Source organism: Rhineura floridana, chromosome 6 (genome assembly GCF_030035675.1).
Source record: "Rhineura floridana isolate rRhiFlo1 chromosome 6, rRhiFlo1.hap2, whole genome shotgun sequence".
Classification (NCBI taxonomy): Eukaryota; Metazoa; Chordata; class Lepidosauria; order Squamata; family Rhineuridae; genus Rhineura; species Rhineura floridana.
Window position 1 is genome coordinate 78399773 of NC_084485.1, and position 17772 is coordinate 78417544.

A 17772-nucleotide genomic window follows, 5' to 3' on the forward strand; every position below is an offset into this window, starting at 1 on the left:
ATTTACAAGAATCTAAGTCATGATTTTATGAATGAGAAGGGGGGAAGGTAAATAATTAAGTTGCAAAAATAACACAAAAGGCAATGGCAATTATACAGTGTCACATTACTCTCTCTGTCCTATACTTGACTGGATTTGTGATGGTACCATTTACAGTTTTAAAAGCAAAGAAATCTTAAACTTTATATTTGGTCAGCTATAGGCCAGGTACTGCTGTGATATAATTTTTGGACAACATCTGGGAGGTATCATAAATGAACTTTAGAACTCTATGGCTCCACATTGGTCTCAGCAGTGATCCAAGAGCAGTGTGAGTCATGAGACTCCTTTTAGTCTGTCTGTCACACTCCACCTACTTCTTTTCCTGCCCCCTTGACTCAGAATCTTCGCAAGAAAGGGAGGTGCTTTTAAAATTCTAGGTCTCTTATTAGTCCAGGGGGATTTTTTAGCTTAGTGCAGGGGTGGGGAACTTGTGGCCCTCCAGATGTTGCAGGAGTGGAGTCCAACAACAATGGGAAGGCCAAAGGTTCCCCACCCCCGGCTTAGAGAGTTGCTAGTTTAACCACTTTTTAAATGTGTTGCATGAAGTTATAAGCTCAGGAGTGGCGGCATATGGATTTTATTTAGCAAATATCAGAACAGTGGCTACATAAAATCCTCCTTTGGATACTGTGGAAATAAAAATTATTTAAATTGTGTTCTATCTCTGGTGGAAATATATTCTACTTTAGTTTCTTTGATGGTATTCATACAGTATATGCTTGGGGAGAGGCACGGTAACTCCATGGCAGAGCACATGATTTGGAAGCAGAAAACAGTAGGGTTGGGAAGGAATCACCACCAGTTAGAGTAGACAACTCTGCTGTTCGTATAAAACAGGATCATATGTCCATATGGTTACATCTTCCTCCTTTCTCCAAACAGTGAGATATTCCAGGGTAGATAAGAGCTGTAGGTTTTAGTTTCCTTTAGATCAGCAATTCACACATACTGTACTCCTAGAGCCCAACTGAGATGGCTGGAAATTACTGAGGCCTATGAGTCACAAAAAGTCGGTGCAGGGACAGAGCTGGTCACAAAGTGGGGCAGTTGTAGGCAGAGTTGTTAGCACAGTGTTTCTCAAAGACAGTGGGCCAGGATCCGCCAGTAGGCCTTAGATCACTTTTTGGTAAGCCTTAGTCAGTGTCACAGCCTACCCATTACCTCCTCACTTGCCCACATCACCTCCTAGCCATGCCACAGCCTTTTGGTTGAACCAATGCCAGCACCCAATTTTTACCAAAATATTATAATAACTTTTTATTTCTCTTTCTGATTTCCTTTAACATCTCCTCTGGTTCTGTCCTGTCAGATGAAGAAGGCCTACCTTTCTTCCTTTCCTCCCCTTGCCCTCTTCTCTACTTTCTAAAGACAATCTAGTCTCCAGAAAATTTATAAAAGGCCTACTCACCCTGGAAAACAAAATTATGGGAGAGGTCAACCAGAATCAAAGTTCATTGTTATTTACATATATCAATTATTCTTTATATGTAAATATGCTATTTACATATTACAAAGGCAATCTTTGCCAATACATTTTTTCAGTCTAGATGATATTAAAACTATCCCCTTCTATGCCTTCTATTCAGATCAATGTCTAAGAAAAGAAAAGTTATTACCTCTCTTTCCAAAGGTATTGCCCTACCCTTAGTTATACACTTCTTGACATGAGGATAAATGTCACACCCATGTTCAACAAGCCCTGCTTCTAAAGCAAGTGTAGGGGATGTCTGAACAGAGCAAATTAACAGTAGTACAAAAGAGAACAGGGGGAAATATACAAGAATGTATTCCTGTTGTCATCTATGAAATATTGCTGGATATGCGGTGGTGTCACTGTGGGTTTAGAAGGCTGGAGAATGTGGCTGGCAGTTCTGTGTAATAACAGCAACATTTTTGGAAGCATTCCCACAATTTCCAGTCTTTTACTGCTCATCATTACATGCTTGGAAATGGTTCATTGCCATCTGAAAATCAAGCTCGAAATTATCTGAGTGAGCAGCCCAGTCTGATGAGTTCTTCCTAGTCAGTGCATTCCCTTGTTCTGACAAGGCATTTTAATACGATTGCGAGGAAGGACCCTCAGACGGTTTTGATGGTCTCCTTCCTCTGCTTCCTAACAGGCTAGCTGTTCATTCAGTATCAGGACTGAGTCACCAGGAAGGCATCCATGGAATGAAGACATCCAACTCAGTCTCTGAATGACATCCAGACACCAGTGAAACATGCAGAGCAGGTGCACTGGGCCAAACTACTAGCCTTGACAAGGGAGCAGCCAGAGGTGGTCTTCACGTGGTTGCCCTTTCTACATATAAAGCCAGAGACTGGAGGGGTCTAATTTTTTTTAATTAGCAAAAGGCCACACAGGTGAAAGGAGCTGAATCCTTTTTTCTCTTACCCACAGTTTCAGTACTATAAGTGAGCTACATTGAGGAGAAAATGATTTAAGTGACAGAACACAGGTGGTGAAAGGGGAAGGGTTCAACTCTTTTCACCCCTGTGTAGGGATGTAAGAAGGCGTTGTTTATTTATCATATGCAGCACTGTTTCCTTTCTTCTGCAGTTCATCTTCCACCAAATACTACATTATTTGTCTCGTCGTCCACTGTGGCAGAATTATATAACTTACATAATTGGTTGGGTTTTATGAGATAAAACAACTATATACTGTATCTCTTAGCAGAGTAAAATTGGCAAAACAGATTGAGCAACAAGCCAGCACACCTCCCCCTCACACAGTCTTAGCTGAATAAAAACAGTCTTCTTTAGAAAAATATATAAGGCAGTTTACTCACAACCTTCGTGTGTTCTGGTTACACAGGCTTAGCTTGGAGAAAGCTAGACAGTAGATTCAGTCCATGGTTTTAGTGTTCTGGTAGAGCAGCCTTGTTGTTACTCTCTCTTGTGGTTAATGGAAAGTGCAAGACAACAACAACTAACAGAAGAGGAGGAAGGAAGGAAGGAAGAAAAATAAACAGGAAACTACATCCCAGCAAAAACCTAGAGCTGCCCTGAAGCTAGCTAGAGGTGTCATCTGCCTACTCCTAAAGCATGCACAGTCTTTCCCCTATTGGTAGCATGCAAGCTTACTTATTCCCGATATAATTTACATAAATTATGTTGTCATTATGTTAGTCCACCCCATTCATTTCAATGCAAAAGAAACACTGCAAATGAGGAAACCTATCATTTATAGACTGAAAGCAACAAGAACAGCAGATACCAGACTGATTTCTGTTCCAGATGTGACAAATTAAGCAAACATCAGCAATTCCTGCTCCCATTTGTGTCAAAATTCTCTGACCTCCCTACCACCATGCACTATTTCTTGCAAAAAATGAAACTCCACACCTCCACTTTAGGTGTGAATGGGATATACACAAATATAAATAAATATGGCTGCTACCATCATCATATCTCATTTAACTTTCACTTCAGGGTGCTAGTATCAAGACTGCATAAAAACCAGAATCTTACTTATCTACTCTCTTCTACTTAAAGCAAAGGTTTTAATTGATTCTTTCAATGTATATCCCTCCCTTTCTCTCAAGGGAGCCCAGGGCCGCAAACACTACTGTGATAAAATTACAATTTAAAAACATTTAAAATCTGTTAAAAACAATACAACACAATAAAACATCTTCAAACTAGTTTAAGAACAGATGTAATCAAATCATGTGTCTGGTTATGCCTGCCAAAACAGAAAAGCTTTCAGCAGGCGTTTAAAACAGGTCAGTGATTATTCCTGCCTAATGTCAACAGGCAACAGGGTTACAAAAATGCTTTCCAAATAAGCCTTTCTCACAATGTATCATCCACACATGTTCTGGGTTCTCCCTGATTATCTTTTGAAGTTAACACAGTCAAGTCTAGTGCTCTTTTTTGAATGGAAGAGAATAAAGTTCTGTGTTAACTAGATGACAAATGGTCTTCTTATATGCAAAAGAATCAAGTTACACAAACTTTCAGGATGAAAGCTGTTTCAAAAACAAGCTTAAAGGTACTTTTAAAAATGAGTAAGGCATATCTAAACAGTATTTCAAAAAATATAGGTTCATGCGCAGTTGATCACTTCAGGAATCAGGAAGATTTTTAAATAAATTTTATTTGTAGAAGATCTATACAACAGTGGTGCCTCCTCTGGATGCTGCCTGGTTAGTGTTGACCCAAGACACGGCCTTCTAAGTAGTGGTTCCCTGTTTCTGGAATCCCCTCCTTAGTGAGGTGCATCTGTCTCCCTCATTACTGACTTTCAGGAGAAATTTAAAGACATTCATTTACCCGAGCATTTGATGACTGGTAGATACTGGCCATGGCAACCATGAAATAAATAACTGTGAGGTCTTGTGATTGCTTTTACATGTTTTTAGATATTCTCAATATTTGACATGGTAGATGTTTTTTAATGTTTTAAATATGTTTTTATTTTATTTTAATTTGTACTGTTTAAATATACTAAACTCAGCTCTAACTGCGGAGGCAATGTCTCCCTTTTTAAAATATGTTGTCTTCCTAGCTTGGTACCATTTCTGTAAAAGAATTCCCTACTTCATTTTTCCAGAATCCTTAGTTGAGGCTCCTCCTTATCTTTACTGATTGCTTAGGATGCAATCCAACTTGTATTTATGCTGGGCTGAGGGGAGTTGGATATGGTGGACCCTTGGCTGAGCCAGCAGGCACCAGGCTCCGCCACCAGAAGCCTCTCCACTGTGGTGGAGCTGAGGCCCTGTCGGGGAAGCAAGAGGTCCAGCCTGGTGGAAGGGGTGCTGGCGGAAGCTGGTGATAGGCCCAATAAAGGGGCATACTGGGGGCATGTCTGACAACTCCCATTTGGAGTGCTCCTGCGGGTCCCGATGTGAGCCAAAGTTATACTGAGAAAAAGGTCAGTGTAAGAAAACAGTGTAAGAAAGGTCAGTGACTCATGGAAGTCAATGGGAAGCACTTACTTGCTGGTAGGGGTATTTGTGAGAGCCGACTTTTTATTTTCCATTTGTGTGTGCAGGTCCTGGCAGAGCTGACATTCAGCCGGCTCCCTGACAGGAAACGGATGCCGTGAAACTTCCCACCAGCTCCTCCTCTGTCAGCACCCCTTCTGCAGGCTTCCCATGGGTTAGATTGCTCTTCTAGTAAGTCATCTATTCACTAAGAAATATAAATTGTCAGTACTTCATTATCTCTGAAATACTTGCATTCTACCTAACTTTTATTTGTTTGGTTTGGTTTATTTTCAAAGGATACTCTTCCTTTTTGCACTGTTCTTGCTGAAAAACTTGCATAAATAAAGAAAAAAATGTTTTGGAGGAAAAGGTTTTGCAAGATGTGTACACAAACGTTGCCAATACATCCTCTGCAGTCTCAGGGCAATCAAATCTACAAATAAGATGTTAGAACAGAAGTAGCTCATTAGTCATATATTTTCAAACCTACCTTCAGAAAACTCATTCCATGTTGGTTAATTTGCTTAGAACCCCCTTAATGCTTGTTATGGAAACTCAGCACATAAGACTAGTGAGTACAGCATGTTTGAGGGTGCACACTCAATTTAAATAAAGGACATCAGCCAAACCTGCTGGACTTCAAAGCTGAATGTGATCAAAACACATCCAACACTCCTCTGCAGCAGCACATCACAAGGGAAGACGGGTGAAGGACAATATGTCTTTCCAGGAAGCTTGACCATGATCATTACTGATCTTCTCATTGAGAAACTCCTAATAAGCTTCCAAGGAATTCCAGGATTCCCCAGAATTCAAACTAAGCCAACTATCCCACCATTGCCACTTTTGCAGGATCCATTCATCCTCTATAAAAGTGGGAGGATTTAAGGGGAGTGAATTTTAATGATTTCCCCTTTGAATACAAGATAACCAAGGGGTTCTCTTTCTTTTTCTACCCACCCCAGAGATTAATCCAACCCCCAAAAATTGATGAAAATCGTTGGACCGAATATTTCAAACCTGTACTTGTTTAAACCTTCCTTGACTCAAATCTGGTGCCATCAAATGCAAGCATTGCTTGATATTGCCAAAAAGAAAAAGAAAAAAAAGACAGAGCCTTTCTCGAGACCTGCAGGAGCACTCCAAATGAGAGCTTTCTCCCAAGAATTCTAAACTAGGCATGTGCATTCTGATGAGTTCCTCCCCTTAAAAGGAGGTTTTTGCTTCTGTAAAAGTTACATGTATATTATGCATGTCCTGCCCTTAGGCATGCATGAGAAGCCACAGTATTCTTCTGTAAGGGCATACCTGCTTGTTTCAGTGTTGAACAAACATGGGGCAACCCACTGCTGCCAACACACAGAAGCTGCCTTTCTAAGTAATGCAGACCGAACAAGCACAAAATAGGCAGAGATGTTCCACAATAATCTCAACTGTGAGCAGAAGACTATTTCCAGGGTCAAGAGAGCTCACCCCCAAATTCATTTGCATATTAGAAGCAGAGCTTGGAAAAGTTACTTTTTGAACTACAACTCCCATCAGCTCAATCCAGTGGCCATGCTGGCTGGGGCTGATGGGAGTTGTAGTTCAAAAAAGTAACTTTTCCAAGCTCTGAATTTATAAGGCAGTCAGATATACCAGATTTTACTGTACTTCAGCACCATCACTACTCAGAATACAACTGGAAAATAAGTGAGTTAAAAAGGAGTTCTGGGGAGAAGTCATACAGGGTGATGGTCACTGTTACAAAGTGAACGTTACAGAGGATGTTACAAATCTTATAGAACAGTTGGGAAAGATTTAAGGAAATGATGCAAAAAAGTTGAAGGAAGTTCTTGAAATGTATAAACAGGTGATAAAAAAATGAAGAAGTGATAATAATAAGTACATAAAAACCTCTGCGTTCTAGGAAAAATGAAATGGGGACATTTTTACAAAAATGATACCAAGATAGGTAGAAAAATATTTTTAAAAGAGAGGACATTGCCTCTGCAATTAGAGTTGAGTTGAACTTGAGTTTAGTATATTTAAATTTCTTAAATGCCTTTTGCTAAAAAAGGCTTGAGGCTTCTTATAACAGGCTTGAAAGCAACCATCACATTTCACTAAATGCCTGGATTGGAGGAAAGTCTTAATGTGGTGCCAAAAAAATGTCAGTGGCAGACAGGTCTTGCTGGGGAGAGTGTCCTACAGGTGAGGAGGGCTCTTCCCTTTCCATTGTCACCACCCTCCATGCATCCCTCAGAGGGGTACCCAGAGGAGGACCTTGGAAGGGACTGGGTAGCTTTAAAGTGGGAGAGGTGTTCTATCAGGCATGGAGGTTGCAGACCATATAAAAAATAGGTTAGAACCAGTACTTTGAATCGACCCTGGAAATGTATAGTGCAGCCAGTAGAGCCAGCCACAATGGCTATTATATGAACCGATCTTCTGGTCCCTGTCATCAATCTGGCCACTGCATTCTGCACCAGCTGCAGTTTTCAAAGTGTCTTCAGCAGCAGTACCAAGTGACATACACTGCAGTAAACTAACCTGGAGATTAGCAGATAATTGAAAACTAGGTTGTCCCTGTCCAGATAGGGCATAGCTGGGCCACCACCACCCAAAGCTAACAGAAAGCTGATAGAAGGTACAGGGCCGGCCCCAGGCATGCAGGGACCCTTGGGCATCAGCTTGCCCCGGGCCCCAGCATGTGCACATGTGTGTGCGTTCGTGGGCCCTCCCACACCCCCAACTACCTGTCTCCGCTTCCCCTTGAGCTACAGGGGCCCCTCCGCTCCCCTTCTGTGATCCGCAGCAACAGCTGTGGATTGCAGGGCAGGAGCTTCTGCCTGCCCACCATTTCCTTCGCCCCACCTACCTGTCTCCTGTCTTTTAGCATTGTCATTAACCAAGATGGTGGACACGGTTTCCCTAAGGGGATGAAGCCTCCGCCGCCATCTTGGTTGATGGTGCGCGTGCGTGCTATGCACGTGCATCTCTGCCATCAACCAAGATGGCGGCAGGGGCTTCAGCACCTTCAGGAAACCTCGGCCGCCTTCTTCATTAAGGGCAATGCTAAAAGGCAGGAGACAGGTAGGTGGGGCGAGGGAATGCCTGTGATCCACAGCTGTTGCTGCAGATCATGGAAGGGGAGCAGAGGGGCCCTCAGGCCAGTGCCCCACCTGGCCGCCCTTTAGAACTGGCCCTGAGAAGGCACACCACACCACTGAGGCCACCTGAACCTCAAATGACAGTAATGGATACATCAGGATCCCCAAGCGACAGACCTGCTGCTTCAGGGGTAGTGCAATCCCATCCAGAAGAGATTGAACACAACTCATGGGATCAGTGGAGCCACCCACTAACAGTATCCCTGTCTTATCTGGACTGAACTTCATTGCCATTGGCCCTCATCTAGTTCATTATTACACCTAGGCACAGATTCAACACATCTACCATCTCACCTGCGGAAAATGAAAAGGAGTAGCAGAGCTGTGCATAATCAGCCTGCTGATGACAACACACTCCAAATGACCTCACTCAGAGATTTCATATAGATCTTTCAGCATGGAGGATATACCCAGCTGTTGTAAAACCCCATATTAGAGAATCCATGTGACCAAACAATACCCTCCTTCTGGAGCCATCCATCCAAGTAGGAGCAGAATCACTGCAAAACAATACCCCTCCCCACTCGCAATTCCAATAATTGCTCCAGGAGGATACAATGGCTGATGATATTGAAAGCCACTGAAAGATCACAGAGAATCAACAGGGAACACTTTCCCTGTTTCTTTTTGTGATAAAAAAGTTAACATATATGTATGAATGTTAAGATATATTAATAAGTTACTTAGGCCATTAAACCATTAAATCAAGAACTGAAACATAAGGATAGTAAGAAGTTAAAAATATGGATGGAGAGTATCATTGTAGTGTTAAAAGGAGCCATTGTCTTCATGTGTGACATTCCAATCTATTGCACATCAATGAAAGCCCATGACCTGAAACTCAAGTTTTAAACCTGCAGATTCCTAACAAAACAAAGAGAACGACACAGAAGCCTTCAGCTTTAATTATCCTGCGGTATGTCCTGAATGAAAAGAAAGACTTGCTTTTGCCTGGCCACAAAACTGCAAAAGGAGAAAGGAATTGTGCAAGTAAGTTTATTTTTTTATGCTATGGGAAAAGAAGCCAGACATGTTTATAAATCCTTTACTTTTTCTGAAGTGATTTGATACCTCCTTCATCTGCAAGAGGACCATGGTTCATGAGAGAGAGCCTACTTCTGTCAAAGATCTATTATTTTTATTTTTTTTATTTATTAGATTTATATCCCGTCCTTCCTCCCAAGCAGGAGCCCAGGGCAGCATTTGTTAGGAATTGGACCCCATAATGACAGGCTGGGCACACTGTAAGTTTCCTGATAAAAAAGGAGGAGTGCCTTACAGGTAGATTGGTGCTTGGAATTCTAGACAAAAGGCTAAATGGAACGAATGGAGAACTTAACCCTTCACAAAGCCATACAGACAGCAAGACAGTCTGAACTGATCAAAACCCAGATAACAGGACAAAGGAATTTGGGAGTAACCTCTACTGTGCAAAACACCAGAAGCAGAAGAAGACATTTATTTATTTGTTTGTTTATTATTTGATTTATATCCCGCCCTTCCTCACAGCAGGAGCCCAGAGTGGCATCCTTTTTTTAAAAAAGGACAAATTCTTTCCTCATGTATCTCCAAAAGCAGCACTAAAAAAAAGTCAAGAAAAAGCAGTCCAGCGATTTTAAAACCACTCTGCAGCAAAAGGCCTACCCTTTCAGACAAAATGTAGAAAAGTTTGAAACATTACAAGGGCTTGTCCAGTTGCAAGAGCTCAGTGCAGGAAGTGTTGAAAAGTAGGGCATTTTGCTATCATGTGTCACATACCTAGACTGTGCAAGAAATGACCACAGTGGTAGATAGCCAATTTTTTTTTAGGCTTCATATTTTATAAAGTAACAAACTCGCCATAGAGAATAAGAGTTGTGTCATTTCAAAATAGATCCAGAAGCTGATATCACAGTTAACTTCAGAGGAGATCTACACAGGATCCCAGACACACACACAGACACAAGACAGACACAAAGCTGCATAAGGCACATACCATTTTACATGGCCCAGGAAGTACCCTACACTGTGTCTTGGATACTTGACAACACAAACAAGCTATAAGGAGGAGCAGTTTGTCTTTGTGTATGTAATATGAGGACATAGCCCAGAAAATCTCTGCAGTTATGGAGCAGCTGCCAGAATGGGACTACTGGGGAAAGCGGGAGAAATAGGAAAATAAGTGTGTGTGTGTGTGCGTGCGCGCGTGCGTGCGTGCGTGTGTTTGTGTGAGAGAGAGAGGGTGGTGGTGGTCTTGTTTTGAGTGAATACTGTTTCCAGTGGGAAATGTGTGTGATGAAATTAAAAAATTGACAGTTAAAATGATTTTTAAAACAAAACAAAACAGGGTTTACATATGCATGACAGGTCAATTTAAGCACAACGTGATTTCAGCTTAATGTCTGAAGGTGTCCAGAGACTGAGCATACAAAGCAACAATTGTAAGACTGAACATGGATTTCCTACTGAAGTGGAACCTGTGGACAGACGTTGCTGGACTCCTAGTTCCTATCATCTCAAGCTAGCATGTGGCCAATAGTGAGGGGTGATGAGAGTGGTAGTCCAGCAATGTATGGAAGGCACAATTTTCTCACCTCTGTACTCCTTTATCTATATAGCCTCCAATACTATATAAAACAGCCCTATTTAATATTCAAAGTCATTATTCTGTATTTCCTCTCTTACTCATAATCCCCATGTTAATTTACTTAAAACAGCTGTGTCCCATAATTTTACATACCATTCCACCCTCTTCATTTCAGTATTTGTAGATTCCACCTTATATCATATATCAATCTTGTTGTCACAATCATGTAAACAACATCCCTTCTTTTTCTTTGGGTACCATCCCTTTCAGTATTGTCAGTAATATTTTAGGCTCTAAACTTAATGTTTTTCTTCTAAATGTTATTAACATTCCATGTTTGTTTCTTAAAATGGCTGCCTTGTGGGGTGTGGCATATCTCAAAATGGCTGCCACATCCAAAAGATAAACCCAAATCCTGGTATGCTTAACTGTGAAACTATAGTGGGATGTCCAGACTCCATGGAAACGGAAATGTTCCACCACTAGTTTCTGGATATTTCCACATGTCAGATTTGTGTAGTAGAGACTGACTTGGATAATGCAGAAGGACTTTGTTGGCAGGTGACTGGAAGATGAGCAGACAAATGACCCCCAGGTATTGTTGCTGTTGTATAGCCTGTTGCTGGTGAGTGGCAGAGCAATCCTAACCACAGGAAGCCAGCGTAACGTCTGCACAACATAGGAAATGGACCTTTAGTATGGCAGCACCTACCCTGTGGAATTCCCTCCCCTTAAATATTAGACAGGCACCATCTCTGTTATCTTTTCAACTCCTATTGAAGACCTTCCTCTTTCAACAAGCCTTTTAAGTTGAGACCTTATCCCAGTCTGTGTCTGTGTTGGAATTGCTTTTTAATGTTTTAAAACCTTTAAAAAAACTAAAAAAACAATGTTTTTAACTTTTTTTTAAAGATACCTTGAAAGCTTTTCTGTTTTTAAGGATGTTTTGTTTTAATGTATTTTAAAGTCTGTTCTTATGATGTTTTAAAGTGTTTTTAGTACTTTTGTTTGCTACCCTGGGGTCCTGCTGGGAGGAAGGGCGGGATATAAATCTAATAATAAATAAATAAATAAATATTATGTAGGCATGGAAAGAAAAGTGAGTTTGTGAGATGGTGGATCAAATAATTAACAAACAAACAAACAAACAAACAAAAGTATGCTGGCCTACATTACCCCTATTCCCAAACTCTGTTCAGGAGCCTCTGGGAGGAGCAGGTGCATGTAGGCCCCAGTTTTGAAGACTGGGCCCTCTCCATTGATTTATGGGGGGAGTTTGACTTTCAGCACCCTTTTTGTTGGCGCAAGTTCCACCATGTTGCTAGGCCACATGACAGAGCTGAACGGTGTTTGAAATGCTCCTTTTGGATGATTTATGCTGGTGTAGTTCTGCTGGCTGAGCCTTGGCTAAGTCAGGGTGAGGGACTTAGGTTGGCGTATCTCTGGCTCAGCTGGGGTGAGGAAAAGCCCAAGATCCATCAAATCCAAACTCTCTCATCCCAGATCTTGGGTTGGGATTGTGATGGTGGCATTATAGATTAGTGCCAGAAAATAAAACATAATTTAATATTATCTTTGGACTCAGGTGTTACATAAACATACATGCTCCGTAAATTAAAAGCAGCAGCAGCAGCAGCAGCAGTCACCAATGTAGAAAAACAAAATGTAAAAACTAGAACACTGAACAATAAAGGAAATCAACAAATTAATACTCGATAAGGGAAAGATAGTTTCAAATGTTTTTTAAAAAGTAGATGCCGCACTGGGGTGAGTAGAGCTCAGCGCCCTGATAGGGATGCAAATTGCCCCCTCTCTAATCATCAGATTGATCATTTTATGAGCAGAGTTGAGTTGATAACTCACCTTCTCAGCTTAATTGGATGGATCAGATGAGAAGGGGGCCTGTGTGTATGTCTGCTGATCTGTGTGCTTTGTATGTATGGAGAAAGTGACCCTTTTTGCCATACCCATTACTATTATGTGGCCCCCCAAGGGTGAATGTGTATGTGCTCTGTGTGTGTGTATGTATGAAAGAATGTGGAGCAGCTGGACTGAAAACTCCTATATCTGTGGATGTGATGTAGTGATCATATGTGCTTCATGTGCATCTGATACCTAGCAAGGTGTAGATGTGTCCTTGGTGGTGATGAACAGTGACTATCTGTATCTTCAAATATATTTCAAGTTATTAAGAAGCAGATGAGGTCAGCAGAGTCAGATTTGCACTGAGATTTCCCCCCCACCATATCTATGGGGTAATATAGTGTTTAATACAGCAGGGTTCTGCATAGTTACAGTTATGTTATGCCCACAAAGGAAACTCTGAGAAATGATGCCACATGATACTTGAGACACCTCATGCAGTAAATTTCATGAGAAGATAGGAGGGGAAAAATAGAGACATGATGATATTTATAGCTCAATCATATGATAACATTTGTCTGTCATTTGGCTATTTGTGTCCTAAGAAAATGCAGTGTTTTATCTGATGGAAGGGCCTTCTGTACAGCTGTGATATATAGGCAGAAGGGTGAGATGATAAAGAGAGCCACTCTGATCATGAATGAGAATTTGGCATGACTTTGTCATGTGTTTGGAGGATGCCATGTAGAAGCTAATTTGGGATGGTTTTTGTGATCACATGGGGGCTAATTTTTGCATGTGTCTAGACCACTATACCAACCGTCTGCTTGGGGTTGTTGAATATGATCATCAGGTGACATAAGTGGATATGACTTTTCTTTTTCAAAGCAGGGCTACAGTGTGATATATTATAGAAGGAATAAAAGCCACAGTGGGATCCCTCTGCTGTTAAGAATGGGGAAGAAATTCAGTTCACTTTGCATTTTAATGCAAACCTGTCTAATTTGCCACTGCTGAAATAATGTGCACACCAAACCACAGCTTTCCTTCCAAATTCAGTTCTCTGAATGGTATGATGCAGTTCTCTGACCAATGTATTAGGAGGAAACATACACAAACACACATATTAATGAAAACATATAAAATGCATTATGTTAGGGGAAATGGCTTGCAAGACTGTGTATATTAGGAGATGCACTCTAAAATGCTGACAAATTCTCTTGAGGACTTAAAAAAAATTCACAAACTGATGGGGAAATGTGGAGGTTTAAACTTATGGTTGGAATAATGAGAAACTGAGAGATATTGAAACTGACAGATTCATCCATTCTCATCTGCTATGCCCTTTTTGTTCAGAGCACTTCAAACTGAACTGCCTCAGTTTGGCAGCAGCTCCTAGACATCGTGACTCACAAGTCCTCCCCTCCCACCCCCACCAGAAGGTAGAGAGGTGACTTCCTCTCTGGTACTTTTTGTTGCCCCACAATAAGACTTGTGCACACAGCTGTTCCATTTGGGCAGTGGTGATTTTTGTAGCCCAAGGCAGAAGTGACCCATCTGTTGTCCTCCATGATGTCAAGGCTCCCACTGTCTCCTGGCCCTATCTGGCAGGGGTTGGTGACACTTTGTCCCTTCTGGTCTGGCCTTGCTAACTCATAGCTGAAACTCCTGAGAGCTTTCTATAGCACAGCTCCAGTCCAGACCAAAATACATGGTACCAGTCCTGAATGTTCTCCATCTGAATAGAATGCAGGCAGTTCTCTGAATTATGAACATTCTAGTTTGGGCAGAGGATAGCAATGAGCATGATATTCTAGGACTTTACTCGATAGCATCTATTTGAAACAATGCAGAGATCTGGAACTCTAGCACCCAAGAGAGGGAGAGAGGACAAAGGCCAGACAAAAGCATGAAAGGGTAGAGAGCCCAAATGCATAACCTGGTTCTGCTTTGTATTGCATGTACAGCAACAAAACAAGCCCCATCTTGTCCCCTGTCCCAGAGTAGCTGAAGGAATCCCTGTTGCCGATGTAACGATTATCCTCCTTCATCCAAGATAGGCAGGTGCTTTGGAATGGGATGCATGAGCTCCTTGAGTAACAAGAGACATTTTCCTTAGCACCATGCCCAGCTACTAGTTGCTGGAGCTGATTCTCACACGATTCATGATATGTTGGTGGAGTGTGGGAAGTGGAATTCCCCTTTTAACATAGCTGGAACAAATATCTTCCTATATGGCACAGGAACTCTGCTTCCTGCAGCACCTACTCACTGCTGTGTTTCTATAGGATGAATAAGTGACTGGGATGAGTGAGCCAATGGATGTGGCTCAAGTCTAGCTAGGAGCACTTTGTGCCAAGAATAATAGTTTAAAACCACTTCAGTTTTGCACTAAGGAACATCCATATCTAAACTCAACATTTCTGTACTCTGGTGTGCCTTTATTTCATTTGTGTAACTTGTTCTGTCACAATATTGGGAGTTTTCACAGAAGACGGAATGATCTGGCAGAAACTATAGTGATGTAGAGGACTAGAGAGACTGACCTGAAAACAAACACATCCTTGCTTGATTCTCTCTGCTCTTCATGGCAACTTGTTCTGCGGAAACCTTTTTGCGGCATGGAGATAAGCATTACTGCTTAGAAGTGGAATTCCTAGGTACTCAAAAGACTCGGGGGAGCACAGGCCTGTGACATAAATGTGCACACAATGTGCATAAGCTAATGTATATGTTTAGATGCCTCTGGGAAATTAAGATGGTGGGTGTCAGGGGTCTGAGCAGCATTGTGCTTTGCAGTTTGCCCAGTTGCCCCTAAAACCAACGTTTGTAAAAGGGGAGGGCCCTCCACAAAAACTTGGGGCTCAGACCCCCAGGGTCACCCCCTAACAATGTCCATGTTGCCTAGTACCTATTTAATGTATGCAGACCAAACTGGTAAAGGCAAAAGAGCAGGAGCTATTAGAACACTGACAGCCGTAGGGTCTGCCAAGCTGCCATTGTCCGTTATACAGACTTACCCTTCTGTGAGTAGTGCTAAGCATTTTGATTCAACAAACATTTAAAATGTAGTTTTACTGATACTAAAACAATCCCATTCTTTAGTACACAATCACCCTCTCTATATATACTGTTTTACAGTGGTTCCGATCCTATCTCCAGGGTCATTCTCAGAGAATAGCATTGGGTAACTGTCTTTTGGCCCCCTGGCAGCTGTGCTCTGGGGTGCTGCAGGGTACCATCTTGTCCCCCATGCTGTTTAACATCCAAATGAAGCCCTTGGGAGCAGTCATCAGGAGATTTGGGGCGAGGTGTCAGCAGTACAATGATGATACCCAGCTCTATTTCTCCGTAACATCTGAATCAGGAGAGGCTGTGCAAGCCCTGGACCGCTGCCTGGACTATGTGGTGGGCTGGATGAGGGCCAATAAACTGAGTCTTAACAAGAGCAGAACAAGTACTATGTGGCACCCGTAACATGGAAAGCACACCTTGAACTTGGCCTGGTAGCAAATCGACAACCAGTACAGATTTCAGAGTAGTGGTATTATGTGCTTACAAGGTCTCACTCATGTCAGCAATCGTGCCACAGCATTCTGCACTAACAGCAGCTCCTGGATCAGGTTGTGCTGCATGGGGATTTCTTTGACCTTGGCTGACTGGCTGCCAGGAACTTTTAGATTTGGTTTTTAGTTAGGAGTCCTGACTCGTTGTGGGATGCTGATTTTTCTGCCTTACTCATAGGAATCTTGTTGTGGTTGGTATGGTATTGCATTTAGGAAATCATCACTGTCTTTTGTTTTTCTTTTTCTATTTGCATTTCATTTACCTTTAACCTCCCTCCCTTACATCCATAGAAGCAACAACAATGGCTCCATGTACTCAGCTCAACCCCCTTAAACCCACTGATGATGCACCTTCTTGGTTGCTTGATGGTTTGTTTCTTCCCCAATAGTGGTAAAAGATAATTCACATACTGGGCAGCATGGCTGCAATTGTTGTTGCGAAATCTTCCAGATCCATACAAACGTGTGTGTGTGATTCTGATAAGCAGAACTAGCACACTGAAATTCCAGCAGGGTAGTACCAGAACCATCATCAGATACATGAGGTGTTATCTTTTTTGTGTGTGTGTGTGTTTGGAGAAAGAGAGAGATATCAGGAATTGCAAACAAGCTATGAAATAGAGTTGGTCACATTTCTATGCAGCCCTCAAATGTATACAAGATAATCACAATCAGCTTCTGCCATTCACAACAGCAATAATTGGTGATAACTGACTATTTGGCAAACTTCTCATGGAAAATACAAATTCACTGAGTGGAGTCAGTTGATTCCACTTACTCTGTTGCAGAGCTTGGAAAGGTTACTTTTTTAAACTACAGCTCCCATCAGCCCCAGCCAGCATGGCCACTGGATTGGGCTGATGGGAGCTGTAGTTCAAAAAAGTAACTTTTCCAAGCTCTGCTCTGTTGACATTACCTGAGATGAGAAAAGACAAAACACGTGTGATGCCTATAAGTTATAAGAGCTGAGCAGACAATATTTAATCTCTGGGACAGTTACTGTGACATTCATTTATGACAAGCTGTAGACTTTTTGGCCAGTTTCAGGGGACAGAGATCAGATAGCAGTACTATTTTCACCATCACTTAAACATTCTGAATGTGGAGAAATTATACTGGATGCCTTTTCGGCACATGGCTTTTCTTGCAAAATGTAAGGCTGTGTACACAGTACACACATACATTTAAAGCACCAAAGAATCCTGGGAACTGTAGTTTGTTAAGGTAGACTATGGTACCCAGGATTCTTTGGGGGAAATGATGTGCTCTAAATGTATGGTGTGTATGCAGCCACAGTGTTTAGAGGTATATAAGCGGTGGTTTTGCTAAGAAAGTGGAGTTCATCCTGGAAATGCATGAAATTATTAAAAATGCATCCCATTGAGCAAGGATTTCTTTTTCCTGAACTTCCAAAACTGTTAGCATAGATCACAATTTTAGAAATGACTGCCCCTGCCCCCACTCTCAAAAGCAGCACTGGAAGGATGTGCAAATGAGTGTGGTACTGTAGTACAAACTGGAGCTACATTTTACACATCTCTTGTAATTCAGGCTGGTGACATCATCTCAGCTGTTTGATAAGAGGTTGAGAAGGAGCTGCAGGGTGGAGTTTCTTCAGAATATCTTGACGAACTCCTCAACTGGCTTGA

General features: G+C 41.8%; 1 protein-coding gene across 2 annotated transcripts in view; it reads right to left on the minus strand.

The window, feature by feature from the left end:
* Nucleotides 1-5167, minus strand: part of EPS8L3 (EPS8 signaling adaptor L3) — a 190032-nt gene extending 184865 nt beyond the window's left edge. For both annotated transcript variants that reach the window (XM_061632590.1, XM_061632585.1), the window contains exons 1-2: nucleotides 4986-5167; nucleotides 2838-2974 (exon numbers count right to left, since the gene is read on the minus strand). The gene's annotated coding sequence lies outside the window, so the exon portion shown is untranslated. The remainder of the gene's footprint in view (nucleotides 1-2837; nucleotides 2975-4985) is intronic.
* Between the last annotated feature and the right edge of the window lie 12605 nt (nucleotides 5168-17772).